This window comes from Vulpes vulpes, chromosome X (genome assembly GCF_048418805.1).
Source record: "Vulpes vulpes isolate BD-2025 chromosome X, VulVul3, whole genome shotgun sequence".
NCBI lineage: Eukaryota > Metazoa > Chordata > Mammalia > Carnivora > Canidae > Vulpes > Vulpes vulpes.
The window spans coordinates 115665200-115681490 of NC_132796.1; the positions used below are offsets into that span (position 1 = coordinate 115665200).

Genomic DNA, 16291 nt, shown 5'->3' on the forward strand with positions numbered 1-16291 from the left:
CTGTGGGGGGAATCCAGTCATTGACTATAAGATTCCCCCTTCAAGAAACAACTTGGTGTCCTGCCTTAAATATTGTGATTAGCTGATAGTCTCTATTAGCTTCTAACGGATATGTCTTTACAATATAGCCAAAGTCACAATCTTCTAAGGATGGCCACTGGTCAATGACTAAGCAATGAGTTTTATCCAGGACCACACACTTCTCAAAGCGAGACCAGCTAGTGACTAAGAAATCCAGGGGTTCACGTTTGGCAAACCTATAGTCAGATCATTCAAGAAAAGAGAAGTGTCAAATTATTCAAATCAAGAATGAAAGAGTAGAAAATATATAAATAAAAAGGATTAGATGGAAATACTATGCATAACTGTATGCTGAGAAAGGAGATGGCATGTATAAATATAGAGTTTCCTAGCAGACACAGAGAACCAACACTGACTCAAGAAGCAAGTCGGAATAGACCTATATAACAAGTAAAAAATTGAATTACTGATCAGACACCTTGGTTTTTTTCTTTTTTCTTTCTTTTTTTTTTAAAATCAAATCCTTTTCTACAAAAAGAACACTCGGCACCACATGGCTTCACTAGGAAAGTATGCTTTTTAAACTTTTAATATTACTCTTAGGTATGTTGTGATGATTAACAGGTAAAGTAGTTGGAATGGTACTTGGCACACAGTGACTGCTTGGTTTGTATCAACTATAATTATAAAAAGTCTGTTGACTATATAGCTGAACAAATTAATGGGGTGACAAGACGGAGGCAAAAGCCACTGTGAGTGTCTGTGCGGCCTATTATTACAAGAGGCTGGGGCATGGCAGTGTGGAGAAGTCTGATCAGAATCCAAAGAACCAGGACATAAAAGGACAGAAGGCTGGGGTGGTAGGCTGAAGGATAGGTAAAGAGTAGTTAGCCCTGGGAAAGGGCCTAGGAACCAGGAGTCAGGGAGGACAAGAAAGCAGCCTTTGGGAGAAGCAAGTTTAGTAACAGGAGTTGAAAAAAGCGTCCTCCCTGAAAACCCAAGAGGTTGGGAATATCCCTAGACCAATCTAAGAGATGAGCAAACTATGGAGCCATGAGTTTAGGTAATTGTTGGTCTGTAACCTTTTCGGGAGATTCCTGGGTATAATCTGAAACTGGGTCCCACATATGGAGGGCAGGAAGAGATCAAAGAAAGATGCAGGCCACTCCAGATCGGGAGGTGGCAGGTTTAATAAACAAGGGAAATTATATATGAGGCTTATCTAGGGTAGCTGCAAGATGAATCGATCTCTACATCTGCCCTCCAGAATCCTAAGAGTTTATCCAGAAGCCGTAACTGGGTTCAGTCACGACTACCATCCAGATGGTCACAACACCATGCGGTATCTCGGGGCTATATCCTTTGGCAGCTTATAGGAGCAGGGAAGGTAAGCAGAATGCACAGTCCAAAGACAGTGGAGGAGGTGAGGAACCTCCCATCGCTGGGGTCCAGCTCAGGAGTGAACTGGAAGTCATGTCCTCGGTGACGTCTTCCAATAGTAATTGGACCAAGACCCCATGAGAATTGGTGGAGACAGTCATAATGAAATAAAATACACTTGACACAGGGTGATGAATATTCAAACCTCATCACATCTTAATTCCTTTCCAATAGTTTCCAATTATCTATTCTCTTCAGGTAGTTCACATATATTATATACAAATGGTGGAAATATTAAACGCAACGGACGGAGGAGCAGTGATGCAGCAGAAGCTGTGAACAAAGCAGAAGATGGAGGAGAAAGAAAACACGTACGGGCCAGAGGGAAAAATATGTGATTTGGCAGAAAGGTGCGCGGAAATAGAAGAAGGTTCAAGACATGAAATTAAAAAAAAATTTTGTCATGGAGATCCCTCAAGAGGTTGGCAGAGCTTTGAACCAGGGCACCGAGGCAGTATTACTGCCAACAGGTTAGGGCAGCCCCTTCTCTGAGACAGGCAGGAAGGATGAAATGTGGCTTGGGATGGGGGAAGGAAGCTTGGAGCTAAGAGCCCATGATCGACTGACTGAAGTTCCAAAGTTCCCTAAGAGGAAACATTCATAAATAATACATTTATTTTTTAAAGATTCTATTTATTTAAATGAGAGACAGAGACAGAGACACACAGAGAGAGACAGAGAGAGAGAGACAGAGAGACAGAGAGAGAAGCAGGCCCCATGCAAGGAGGCCGATATGGTACTCAATCCCGGGACTCTGGGTTCATGCCTGGGCCGAAGGCACGCTCTAAACTGCTGAGCCACCCAAGGATCCCCAAATCAAACATTAAAGATTAAACGACGATGCTATAAGAAATTGCATTACTGGGGCGCCTGGGTGACTCAGTCAATTGAGCGTATGAGTATTGATTTTGGCTCAAGTCATGATTCGGGGGTTGTGGGATCAAGCCCTGTGTCAGGCTGCAGTGCTGGGTGTGGTGCCTGCTTGGGATTCTCTCTCTCCCTTTCCCTCTGCCCCTACCCCCACTCATGTTTTCACATTCTCACTCTCTCTCAAATAAATAAATAAATCTTAAAAGGAAAAAGAAAGAGATTGTATTACTAAATCCTAGAGAAGCAACGAAGAGCAGCAATGTTTTACCAGCCCCACCTCTGCAAAAAGTCATTGTAGGGGCAGTGTGACAGTATTTCCAAATTGGACACGGCCACCACAACCCTGTCTTGCAGAGACAGTGCAGCAGAATCATGGAGAACTTCATCATTGCTTGGGGGCAATTGTTAAGATGGAGACACTCTGAACTGCCCCGTAAGATCCACTTTCCTCCTCTTCCATAATCTCAAGCCTTCCCTTTCAGCTTCCTGTAAGTTAAATGTCGCCATGGGACTTAGCTCTGGCCAAGGAGACACTGGTGTCATGAAAGTGTCTCGGGAAAACGTGCGGCAGCCTTCCTGGAAGAGCCTGTGGCCTGTGCCCTTTAACCTGCTTCTTAAGTTGCTCCTCACTCCTCTTGGCTGGGACGCTTACAGGATGGCTGGAGCTAGAACAGCAGCTTGGACCACGAGGGAACCTTAGGAACCCTGCCGATGTATGGTGGAGGAAAGAAGCCGGGCAGTCCGGGTGGCTCAGGCGTTTAGGGCCACCTTCAGGCCAGGCTGTGATCCTGGAGAGCTGTGATCAAATCCCACATCGGACTCCTTGCATGGAGCCTGCTTCTCCCTCTGCCTGTGTCTCCCCCTCTCCCTCTCCCTCCGCCTGTCCCTCTCCCTCTCCCTCTCCCTCCTCTCCCTCTCCCTCTCCCTCTCCCTCTCCCTCTGTCTCTCTCTCTCTCTCTCTCTCTCTCTCTCTCTGTGTGTGTGTGTGTGTGTATTTGTCTCTCATGGAGAGATGAAATCTTAAAAAGAAAACAAAGCAAGAAGCCAGAAGGACTCAGGATTCCAAAGGACTCGGTGGATGAACAGAACCAGCAAACCATCCCTGAGCTATATACCTCTGGCTTCCACTTGAGAGAAAAATGACCTCTCCTGGTCTGTGAGCCACTGTCTGTGTCCCCAACTAACCATGGCTACACCCCATCACAATGGATGCAGAAAACAACTATCCCAGGCCCCTAAGGGTTCCCAGGGGCCTGACGGGCTAACAGACTTTCTATTTCCAGCCCAGACAGAGGAACACTGACCACATTTCTAAAGCCTCGCAGAGACTTGAGGGAGTGAAGGGAATGGAGTCAACAGTAAGGCTGGGTCAAATGGAGTGCAAAGGGGGGCCTGTCCCAGGGAGACCAGGGTGTCTGCTCACCTTGCCAGAGACCCTGTTATACCTGCCAGACCACGGGGGTGCTCACCCTCTGACCTCTGCTCTTCTTCCCTGCCCTCTCTTTCTCTCCTGCTGCACTGACAACACTCTAAAGTCCTGGGGCGCCTGGGGCCTCAGCGGTGGAGTGTGTGCCTTCTGCTCAGGGCGTGACCCCAGGGTACTGGGGTTGAGTCCTGCATCAGGCCCTCCGCGAGGAGCCTGTTTCTCCTTCTGCCTGTGTCTCCGCCTGTCTTTCAGGAATGAATAATATCTTAGGAAACCAAACCAACCCCTAGACTCCTGAGGAGGAGAGATCAGCCTTCCTACTTTTCTGTGCCCGGTGCCTGACTCTGAGCCTTACCTCCCCCAGCGGCTCACAAGTTACTGAGGTAGGGTAAGATGATGCTGACAGAGACCAGGAGGATTCCAACCACGTAGTTGACAGTCTCCTTTCAAAATACTCCTCCTTATGTTTAACCTACACCCCCTTCTGCTTCAGAAGTTTGCTTGTGTGTGCAACAGCTGCAGCTCACCTGGGATTCCGATCCGAGACAGGGCAGCAGAATTGGTAGCCACGCGGCTTCTCCACGCACGTAATGCCTACCACGCGGCTCAGAGCAAGATCAGAGAGCGCGGGTCTCCCGAAGGCTGCCGCAACACACCTGCCCATTGCTCTGGAATGTGGTGTCAGGAGCGCTGCCGCCACCCCAACACACGGGATCCCTGTCAGCCACAGTTCATGCCATCTTCCTGGAAGGCGCACCGATGGACAGTGGTTGGGGCCAGTCTCGGATCACCACGTTGCAGCAAGGAGCGCCGTGGCGGGCCAGCCGAGGTTCTGCCCCGACCCGCCTGCTTTGGGGACTCAGACCCCCCGTGGACTACTGAAAAGCATGAGTTCGTCCTTGAGGCGGGGTTGGAAGGAAGAGAAGGCACATAGTCCATCTCAGAGCCCAAGGCTGGGACACGGGCTCGTGCTGTGTTCGGGTGCCACTCTGTAAACTGCAGGAGGGGTGGGCGGGGGAAGGCAGCTATGGACTGTAGAGCTGGGCAGGGCTCTGTCTCTCTGAGCACACTTCCACCAGTCTTCTATTCAGGATGCCACAAACGTTGTGCAGACCCCGTCGGCGGGCGAGCACGGAAGTCCTCAACACAGGAGAACGAAGCCAGGTGGCCCCTAGGGAGACCAAACCTACAGGTCAAAGCGCAGGAGATACAAAGAGGCTACCACTTTATGAGCTTTTCCCACGGGTCCGGCCCCTGGATAGAAATGCCCATGTCAAGGTGCAGGATGGGAGGAAGGGGAAATCAAGGTGGCAATGCCAGCAGCCTGGTAACGCTGGCATCCGGGAGCCCAGGTCTGTCCAGTGGCACCCACTGAGTTTGAATGACACCAGGGGCCTCGTACACTGCTAGGCTAGACAGTACAGTATTAGCTTTGGTCCCCCCTCCTCTTCCCTACCCGCCTCAGTCCCTGTGTCTCCACCTCACTCAGTCATCAGGGTCCACCAATTCTACCTCAGAAACATCTCTAGCTCTCTTCCTCCCTTGGGCACTGTCTGCATTCAGGCCTTGATCATTTCTTGCCTTCTAACTGGTCTCCTCTCTCAGGCTCTTGCAATCCCTGCTCCACACTACTGCTGGGGAACTTTCTAGAAGCCCTGACAGGACCACTGAGATAGGCTCTTGCAATCCCTCCTCCACACTCCTGCTTGGGTACTTTCTAGAAGCAGTAACAGGACCACTGAGATAGGCTTTGGACTTTTCGTAGATAAGGGAAGACGTCTCCAGTGCTTCTGAACCATGCTTCTGTGTGGGGACTCTGCTGCTCTCCCGAGTACTCCAAGGGTCCAGACAACAGTGACCTTGCAGGTTGCCACCCTAAGAGGGAGTCGGAAGCCAAGAAGTATGCAATGAAGCGAAGTGGGACACGCGGAAATGCGGGCCTCTTTCCTCCTCTGTCCTCTATGCAAATGCTCAGTGCTTTCCGACTCTTAAAAATAGTCTTTAAACTTCATATAGCACCTTTTATCATAGGATCTCACAAAGGAGCTCAAAACCATCTATTCACAGACTCTTAAGCCGCATCCCTCTCTGAGCACTGCACATGCAAAGGCGCAGGAAGGGACGAGACTGGATTCCTGAGCTTCCTTGGGAGGTTTTCATGCTGTTTCTGAATTCCTTCCGGGCTCCCTGAAATTCCAGGTAGAACCCCATTGAATAAGAAGAAAAGTAACAGCATCTCGTATGTGGGAGAGAAAGGGGTTTGGTGTGACAAAGAAAGGCAGAATGTAGAAGAACCAAATGGTTATCCATGGCTATTACCTCCTCTGGGAGAGTGGGCAGGGGCTAGAATGATCCCTCCATTCACTTCTGGGCTGCATGGGTTTTTATTATGTTTTTCTTCTTTTTTTGCAAGAAGGTATAGCTATTTAGGGCTTGGGTAATATCAGAAAGCAATCTTTTAATAACGTCAAGTATCATGAATACTGATGAAAAGAGTAGTGAATTATTTCGACGGGTAGTATACTAGTTCCAAACAGTATGGCTTCACGTTTATGAGGAATCTAAAGAACAAAACCAATGAATAAACCAAGAAAAAACCAAGATGGACTCATAAAAACAGAGGACAAACTGGTGGCCACCAGAGGGGTGGGATGTGCCTGTCGCCTGCTAAAGGCCTTGCGGCCATGTAGTCAGAAGCTTCTAGCACCTCCGTAAAAGTTCCTGTGGGTACCCTTTCTGGGTCTTCCGCACCTCCTGTGTACATGCAAGTCTCCCCTCGTTGCTTCTGCTTCCCTCTACTGTCAGACCGGAGATGAAAGTAGGTTCGCTACATGCAAATACAAGTGTATTAGTATGGGTCACAACAAGGAATGGTCTCCACACAGGAGATTGGGAAAGAGGGAGGAAGTGTTCTTTGCTTCTTCAGAATGTGGGGCTTTTCTTGGCAGGGGGGATTGAAAAGGGGTACGGTAGGAGCCAAACTTTAGGACCCAAGTCCTGGCCCCAAAAGGGAAAGCCAGGAAGGGAACCCGAAAGAAAGTTTGGTGCGAGGCTGCCACACAGCAAGAGGTGTCACCGAGCTGTTTCCAGATTCTTTTCCTGGCACAGATTCTTTTCTGGAAGATGCTTTGTCTAGTTTTCTCAACGCAAAAATAAGTTTGTCAACAATATAGCCCCAAAAGAACATGGAGAAGAGCAACACATTATATTGACACAAACCAGGCCACCTAGCAATCACACAGTCAGTCATGCAGGAAGTCCTACAAAACCCAGACAAATACGGTCACGAGAGGGGGCTGCAGCAGGGGAGACCAGGACCCAGGGGCAGACATGCACCCTGCAACGCGTTCCGTGTCATGTGTCCCGTTTGAACACAGTGAGTAGGTTTGTGGTGATCGGGCCGCACGTTGAGGACAACCTCCTTTTATCCTTTCGCTACCACGACCCTAATCACTGCTGCAGCAGGACAGGACTCTGGCTCTGGGCGCCACAAAGGGGCCGTGCCTTATGGTCTCTCTGGAAGCCAGGAAAAGCCCAGAATTGCTAAGGTTAAGACAATCAGCCTTTGCTTCCTACCCCCATCCCCGGGGCAGCTCGACCTGGGTCCAGGGTTACTATCCATAACCTATCCTCACCAACTCATGTTTAAAACACACGTGCATGCCCCCGCATGCGCACACACACAGGCACACACACACACACACACACACACACACACACACGCCCTGTTGTGCGATGTTGGCCCAGCCCAACCCAGCAAAGCATGGGTCTGGTATGTAAAGTGAGGCCGGTGCCCAGGGCCTAGAAGTCTGGATCAGGAATCCCGGGTTACACGTCTGGACTACCCTCGACTCATCCTGGCTTCCCCCGGCACCTGTCCGCCGGTGGGGCCTCTCCTAACCCTGCCTCCTGTTCCAGCTCTTCCTGTTCAGACCAATTTCCCATCCTCCAGTGGGGGAAGGTCACGTCATGGCGCAACTGACTTAAGACCTGGCATCTCCCGTGGAACACTGCAGGTCGAGGGGTTCAAGTGAACACTACGGCAGAAAAGCCAGCTCTAATCGGCAAAAACGAGGTCATTGAGTAGGCTACACACTCCACATACTCGTTCTCCCTGCTGAGAAAGCACAAAGCATTCCTGCCCTGCAGACCTGGAGCTGCTGCCAACTTATCCCTGGGGTTACCTGTGTCCCTGAGAGCCCGGCGCAGGATCGAGGGCCTTTGATCAACATACACAAGACACAGAAGCAGAATATCTCTATTACGCCAAAAGAGTTAGAAAGCACGAGATCCGTCATTTGCGCACGGCTAGTGAAGCTGGCATCCTGGGGAACATGGGGCCCAAGTTGGGGTTGTGCAAGGGAGCAAAGACAGAAAATCCTCTAGGCCAGGATGGCGTGGCAGTGAGCTTAGGACAGGAGCTCTGTGGATCTTCCCCCCTCAAGCCCCGTGGCGGCCGTCACAACCCACTGCTAGGGACAGCCCTGCGGCCCATCCCACAAGTGGGTTATGACACAAAATGGGGAAGGAGCCTGCGCTGCCCCCGAGAGGCTCCCTCCCCACAGAGGACAGAGGTCCGTGTGTTGGACCCTGGCTCACGGGTGCCAACGCGTCCCGGTGGACGCCCCAGAGACTCAGACCCCAGACAGGCAGATGCAACAAGCAAGAGGGTTTATTGAACGTTTGCGCAAACGGGCTCTCCGCCTCAGAGGTGGCAGAGCCCCGATTAGCAATTACAGGTATCTTTTAAAGGCAAAAAAACCGCGGGAGTAGCATAGCATTCGGGTTATGACATGATTGATTTCTTTGAAGGTCAACACGACCATGTTCAGGGACTTTCCCAGTCAGGGTGAGGGGGGGATAGTTTTCTTATCTCGGAAAAACAGAATGTTTTTGTTGCTTGAATTCATGGGAGGCGCCTGGATGAGCTGCCTCAGGGTTAGGCCTGGTCCCACTCACGGGGGCGGGGGTGTGGGGTTTCTTCATTCCCTCCTCTTTGTTTGGACTGATTTTAACCTTAAAATCTTAGGGAACTTTTATTTATTTATTTATTTTTCAGTTTGAAGGGCCCAATATTGTTGAGTTAGTACCAGAGCTTGGGTAATGGACAACCTTTCTCGGATGAACTGGAGCAGCCAGTTGAGGATGCAGGGGCCGAAAGTTAGCAGCAGGAGCAGGATAACTAGAGGGCCCATAATGGTAGAGATTAGGGTGGTCATCCAGGGAGACCGGTTAAACCAGCCTTTAAACCAACCCTGCTGGGCCTCTCGGTCCCTTTGTCTTTTATTTAGCCTATCTCTGAGTTTGGCCATGGAGTCCCTGATGACTCCAGAGTGGTCTGCATAGAAACAGCATTCTTTTTCCAGGGCCGCACACAGTCCTCCCTCTTTCAGGAATAGTAAATTCAAGCCTCTCCTGTTTTGAAGTACTACTTCTGAAAGTGAGGTGAGGGATTGCTCTAACTTAGAAACGGACTGCTCTAGTGTCCGAAGATCCTCATCTACAGCGGCTTGGAGTTCTAAATAACGTTGTGAGCCCTGGATCAGGGCGGCTGCACCAGTACCCACCCCAGTTGCGACCCCTAGTCCCAGCATAACGGCTAGGGTTAGGGAGACAGGCTCGCGCTGAAAACGGGTGGGATGTCTGTCATATTGATTTTTTAGAGTTTCAGCAGGGTGATAGAACACCCTGGGCATAATCTGCACCATAATACAGAAGTCCTCAGAGTTATTTAGGACCTGAGCAGATACACAGGGGGTGAGGCCTTTGTTGCATGCCCACCAGGTTCCCGGCTGGGGCACCAGGTAAGAGTCAGTCCCTAAAATCAGGGCGGCAATATTGCAGAGTTCCTGGTAACCCGGGTGAGTATAGTTAGCCTTGACAGTGATGTAATCCCAGGAGGAGGAGGGCCTCCCATCCTGTGTCTTCCGTAGTCTCGCACCCCCAATTTTTACAATAAAAGTATTCCCCCCCTCCACAGGTGGGATTTAGCCTGCGATCTCTGTGGTACTCGGGACAGACATAGAAGGGGAGGGTGCGTAACATGGCCCTCCTTAGGCGTCCCACATCCTCCCCAGGGGTCTAATGCTTTTCGTCTGGGGGGCTTTAGAGGTGTTGGAATACCTCTCTAGGCCCCATGGGCTGGGGGCCCCTATGGTTAATTTACATAAGTCAGGATATAGGTTGGGCCACCAGGTTCCCATGGGAGTAGTTTTTGTTATTGACCTGACCTTGTCCCCCCCAGACGTTAATACCTGCCAGGTTAACTTTTTTTGGGGGGCATGAGGGTTACCTTTGGTGGGGGTGAAAAGCGCTAGGAGTGGTAGGAATATAACAATTGTCATTGAACAATTTTTGAAAGTCTTATCTTGAACGGGTTTTGGGTGCGGTGGAGCTTCCATTGGAGTGGCTCGCCTGGTCCGTCCTGGCTGGCATCAGCGGTGCTCATTGATGGGGCGCATTTGACGTGTGAGGCATGGACCCAAGCAGCAACACCGTCTACTTTTAGGGCGGTTGGGGTGGTTAGTAGTACGATGTACGGGCCCTTCCAGCGGGACTCAAGGGTCCTGGACTGATGTCTCCTGACGTGGACGGAGTCACCGATCTGGAACGGGTGTGGGTCGGTTGCATCTCCGGGGCGGTAGACAGCTGCCAGGGGTCTCCAGATCTGGTGCTGGATAATCTGGAGCGCCTTTAGCCTGTCCTGTAAACCGGGAGTGTTAGCAAGAGGGTCAATAGCAGAATCTAGTAAGTCCGTTACTGGTGGGGGACCTCCATAGAGAATCTCATAAGGAGTTAGTCCATGGTGCGTGGGAGTGTTCCGGACTCGGAACAGGACCAAGGGGAGGAGTTGGACCCAGTCTCTAGTGCCAGTCTCCAATGTCAATTTGGTTAGGACCTCTTTAATTGTTCTATTCATTTTTTCTACCTGCCCTGAGCTCTGGGGTCTGTATGCACAATGTAATTTCCAATTTATCCCCAGTAATCTGGCCACCAACTGACTTACCTGGGAGACGAAGGCAGGGCCGTTGTCCGACCCTATTACCTTGGGCAGTCCAAACCGGGGGAAAATTTCTTCTAGGATTTTCTTGACAACCACCTGGGCAGTTTCTCGTCTGGTGGGGGATGCTTCTGTCCATCCTCCTGTGGGCCTAGTGCAGCGGCTCGTGCTGTTTCATCGGCCATCCTGTTCCCCTCTGCTACTGGGTCGTTGCCGTGCTGATGCCCAGGACAGTGAATTATACTCAATTTTCTGCTGTCAGTATAAATGTTGACCTTTTTGTCCTTAGCCTTTTTAGGGCCTGAGTTAGGGCTATAAGCTCCGCCCTTTGAGCTGAAGTTCCAGGCTCTAGGGCACTGGCCCAGATGACAGGTTTTTTTTTGTTTTTTTTTTAATTTACCACAGCCACCCCGGCTTTACATTCACCATTTTGTAGAAAGCTACTCCCATCTGTGTACCAGGTTGCTTCAGCATCTGCAAAGGCTGGTCCGTCAAGTCCCCTCTGGTGCCATGGACCTCGGCTAGGATCTGGTGGCAATCATGCATTATCAGGGAGGGGGACTCAGTTTCTGGAAGCAAGGTGGCCAGGTTTAGGGATGTAGCCGTTCCAAACCGCATCCGCTCGGAATTCAGTAACATGGCCTGATAATGGGTGACCCGAGCGTTTGAGAGCCATCGATCAGGGGGCTGGTGGATGACTGTCTCTATGGCGTGGGGGGGGGGGGCACCACAGTGAGGGGTTGGCCAAAGGCCAACTTTTCTGAGTCTTTTACCAGGACTGCCACAGCCGCTATTATTCGGAGACATGGGGGCCATCCTGCAGCCACGCTGTCTAATTTTTTTGAAAAGTATGCCACGGGCCTTTTTCAGGGTCCCAGTTTCTGAGTTAGGACCCCTTTGGCTATTCCTCGGCGTTCATCAGCATATAGCGCAAATGGCTTGGTTACATCTGGGAGGCTCAGGGCAGGGGCAGTCAATAAGGCCCTTTTTATTTTGTCAAAAGCCAATTGTTGCTCCTTTCCCCAGTGGTAGGGGGTGTTGGATTTCGTGAGAGGATATAGGGGAGCCGCCAGCTCTGCAAACCCGGGTATCCAGAGGCGGCAGAACCCGGCAATGCCAAGGGACTCTCGTAGTCCTCTGGCATTAGTGGGTGCTGGGATCAGGGCTACAGCCTTTTTGCGGCCCTCCGTCAACCACCTCTGGCCTCCTTCCAGGAGATATCCCAGATAGGTCACTTGTCTCTGGCCTATTTGGGCCTTTTTGGCAGAGGCCCTATATCCCAGTTCTCCCAGTCTCTCGAGCAGGGCCCCCGTACCTTTTACACAATCCTGTTCTGTCTTAGCCGCTAGGAGCAAATCATCCACGTACTGCAGGAGGATGAGGTCCAGATGGCCAACTCGGAAGTCTGCCAAGTCCTGATGCAAGGCTTCGTGGAACAAGGTGGGGGAGTTTTTGAATCCCTGTGGCAGCCTTGTCCAAGTGAGTTGTCCTGAGAATCCCGTCTCAGGATCTTTTTATTCAAAGGCAAAAATAGGCTGGCTTTGAGAGCTTAACCTTATACAAAAGAATGCATCTTTTAGATCTAAAACCGTATACCAGACGTGGCTCGGGGTCAAGGTGCTGAGTAAGTTGTAGGGATTCGGCACCGTGGGGTGTATGTCCTCCGCCCTTCGGTTAACTTCCCGTAAATCTTGTACCGGCCGGTAATCTCCTGTGCCTGTGCCGGGTTTTTTTACAGGCAACAGAAGAGTGTTCCAGGGCGACTGACAAGGTATTAAGATGCCCAATTGTAATAGTCTCTGTATATGTGGCCGAATGCCCTCTTTGGCCTCTTTGCTCATTGAATATTGCCGGATCGATATGGGGGTGGCCGAGGATTTTAGGTTTATATTTTTTTTTTATTTTTTTTATTTATTTATTTTTTAATTTATTTATGATAGTCACACACACACAGAGAGAGAGAGAGAGAGGCAGAGACATAGGGAGAGGGAGAAGCAGGCTCCATGCACCGGGAGCCTGACGTGGGATTCGATCCCGGATCTCCAGGATCGCGCCCTGGGCCAAAGGCAGGCGCCAAACCGCTGCGCCACCCAGGGATCCCGGATTTTAGGTTTATAATTATGGGTGGCTGGTTAACAGCTAGTCCCATTCCGGCTGTTTTCGCCCAGGCCTGAGGGTAGTTAGTGAGCCATTCAGAATTTAGGGGCTGCACGGACGGTGGAGAGTCCTCGTGCAGCCGGTGTTCATCCTCTGGGCGCACGGTCAATACCTGGAGGGGCTGCCTTTCTGCGCCAGTAATGGTGGCCCCTTTCTGATGAAAATAGATCTGAGCCCCCACTTTTGAAAGAAGGTCTCTGCCTAGGAGGGGGTAGGGGCAGTCTGGGACCAGTAGGAAGGAATGTGTTACTTGCCCAGTGCTCAGGTGGACCTTCCATTCGGTTGTCCATCGATATAACTTGCCTCAGTTGCTCCCTGAACCCAAGATGTTTTGGAGCTCAAGGGTCCTTTTGCCTCAGTTAAAACTGAATGTTGAGCTCCCGTATCAACCAAGAAGGTCACTGGCTGGCCCTTCTTTGGACAATCTTTAACCCAATGTCCTTTTTCCTTGCAGTAGGCACACTGGTCTCGTTCAACCCGTGGTTTTCTTTTGTCTCCCAGGTCCTTACTCTGTCCTGACTTACTCTGCCCTGAGCCCTGTACTATGGTGGCCAGTATCCCAGTCAGTTCTTTATTGCGTTTCTTTTATCTCTTTTATTCCCTCATTCCTCTTGCTCTTTACGGATCCTTTCCTCCCTTTCCTCTGGGGTGTCTTTCTCTCTCTCTTTCTTTTTTTTTTTTCTCTTTCTTTCTTTTTCTCTGTCTCTCTTTCTCTTTCCTCTTTCACTTTCACTTTCTCTCTTTAAGTATACATACGGTAGCCCTCTATTAATCTTTCCAGAAAACCTGCCGGAGCCTCATCTTTTCCCTGCACTATAGCACGTACCTTTGCCAAATTGGTGGGGCATCACCCTGCCCCTCTGAGACCCGCTAGGAGTACCTGGCGATAGAGGCGGAGCCGCTCCCTACCAGCAGCAGTGTAGCAGTCCCAGGTCGGGCGAACCAAGGGGAAAACATCCTCGATTAGTTAGGCAGTTAGGCAGTTAGGCAGTTAGGCAGCTGGGTCGGCCTCCCATCCGCCCCCGGGACGCTTTTCCGAGCTTCAAGGTAGACGCGCTGTCTCTCCTCCGTGGTGAGGAGAGTCTGCAGGAGCTGTTGGCAGGCATCCCAGGTCGGCTGGTGGGTCAACAGAATTGACTCAATTAACCCGGTTAGCGCCTGGGGATCTTGGGAGAAAGTGGGGTTATGAGTTTTCCAGTTGTAAAGGTCAGAGGCAGAGAACGGCCAGGATTGCATCTGGCCGCCCACTGATCGGAGGGGAAGTGCCTGGGAGGTCCAGACGTCTTCCAACTCCCCCTCGCGCTCTCCTCGAAAGCGGAGGCAACTGGAGAGCGGGGGGGTGAAGCGAGGGGTCGCCTCTTTACCCCAGTAGAGTCGGGGGATGGAGCTGAGGGAGCAGAGGGAGAGGTAGGGCGGGGAATAAGGGGAGTGACGCAGGGAGGGGGTGGGGGTCTCGGCCCGGTCCCCCCCTGAGAAGGGGTGAAGCATTTTATCCAGGGGGGTGGGTTTTTAGCGAGATCCTCCCAAACTATGATGTACGGCACCTGATCGAGGTGCCCATTGGGTCCTGGCTGAAAGACCAGGGCCTTCACCTGCAAGATAATACCAATGTTAAAAGTTCCGTCCCTGGGCCACCCGACTTTGAGAGTCGGCCACTCTGAGGAGCAGAAGGTGACCCATTTTTGTCTTCTGACTTCGACCGAAAGATTGTGTGCCCGGCCGGCGACTTCTTTCCAGTGATCTAGAGTGAGGCTTAAAGGGGTGGTTACAGTCTGTCCCATGGGTGTAGAAAAGAGGTGAGCGGTGAGGAGGAGGACAGAGAGAAAGACACAGAACAGACAGACGCACACAGATGACAGGACCGGCACGGCGGATTCAGATGGGAACGGTTGCGAACAACGACCCTCCCTGAAGAGGAGGGAGTGCCGGGCTCCCTCCGTCTTCCAGACCACTCCGGAGTCCGACTCCGGAGCAGGACCAGAAAGACACAGAACAAACAGACACACACGAATGTCAGGACTGGCGCGGCAGATTCAGATGCGAGCGGTCGCGAACAATGACCGTCCCCGAAGAGGAGGGAGTGCCGGGGCTCCGTTCCTCTTCCAGACCACTCCGGAGTCCGACTCCGGAGGGGGACCAGGGGTCTCAGGGCACGTCTGCCTCCCCCGCTGGTCCAAATACAGAGTACAGCGTCCTGCAGGCACAATACAGACCCGGCACAGACCCGGCCAGTCAGACAAACGGACGAGACAAATATGACATTTAGCGAGCTCGGTTTTACCTCCTACCTGTTTTAGGATTGAGCCTGGGGGCGTCTCCGATCCCGGACGAGCCCCCAAATGTTGGACCCTGGCTCACGGGTGCCAACGCGTCCCGGTGGACGCCCCAGAGACTCAGACCCCAGACAGGCAGATGCAACAAGCAAGAGGGTTTATTGAACGTTTGCGCAAATGGGCTCTCTGCCTCAGAGGTGGCAGAGCCCCGATTAGCAATTACAGGCATCTTTTAAAGGCAAAAAAACCGCGGGAGTAGCATAGCATTCGGGTTATGACATGATTGATTTCTTTGAAGGTCAACACGACCATGTTCAGGGACTTTCCCAGTCAGGGCGAGGGGGGGATAGTTTTCTTATCTCGGAAAAACAGAATGTTTTTGTTGCTTGAATTCATGGGAGGCGCCGGGATGAGCTGCCTCAGGGTTAGGCCTGGTCCCACTCACGGGGGCGGGGGTGTGGGGTTTCTTCACGTGGGGTGGACCCACCATTCCCATTTCGGGCCTCATCTCTACACTCTGGCAGGGTAAGAATTATTCATACACGTCCTTCCCTGAAAGGAAAACCACTTCCCGATCCAGGCCACTCTCAGAAGCCGGACACCTGGGGCAGGAGATTCAGGTTAAGCCCACGGGCGGGGAGGTGCAAGAAGTTTTCTCCAGAACCCTCCGAAGCATCTGCACAGAGTTTGTTTGGGGTTGCTGTGCCTAAACCCGTCCCCCTACCCTGCTGAGAGGGAAGCGGGTGATGCCAGGGTACCCTGGCCGGAACTACTTGGCAGAGCCAGCTGCCCCTGCCCACCCTGTCCCTAGTTCTCCAGTCTGTCCACTAGTGCCTCCTCCTCCAAACTTCCTGATTAGCATGGATTTGCCCGCCCCGCTGGGGCTCAGCACTGGGCCTGCGGGAGCTTCAGGCCCACGGGAATCCTATTCTTGGTCCTCCAGAAAGGTGGCTGGACTTCTCGTGACCGGTGGCCTGCTGGGCCTTCAGGGGACGTGATGCCACCATGTGGGTGACACTCGGGCAAAGTGGCATGTCTCTGGCTAGGGGGCTGCTTGCATTCCGTGGCCTGGTGGCTGAGCTCACGACCCCGGGCCGCCGGCTC

The 16291-nt window shown here is 51.7% G+C and overlaps 1 long non-coding RNA gene across 1 annotated transcript; it reads right to left on the reverse strand.

The window, feature by feature from the left end:
• Positions 1-8411: 8411 nt before the first annotated feature.
• On the reverse strand, positions 8412-15651 carry LOC140596310 (uncharacterized). The gene is made up of 2 exons (XR_011998355.1): positions 13741-15651; positions 8412-10460 (listed from the first exon to the last, which is right to left on the reverse strand). It is a non-coding gene; the product is annotated as an uncharacterized lncRNA (long non-coding RNA).
• Between the last annotated feature and the right edge of the window lie 640 nt (positions 15652-16291).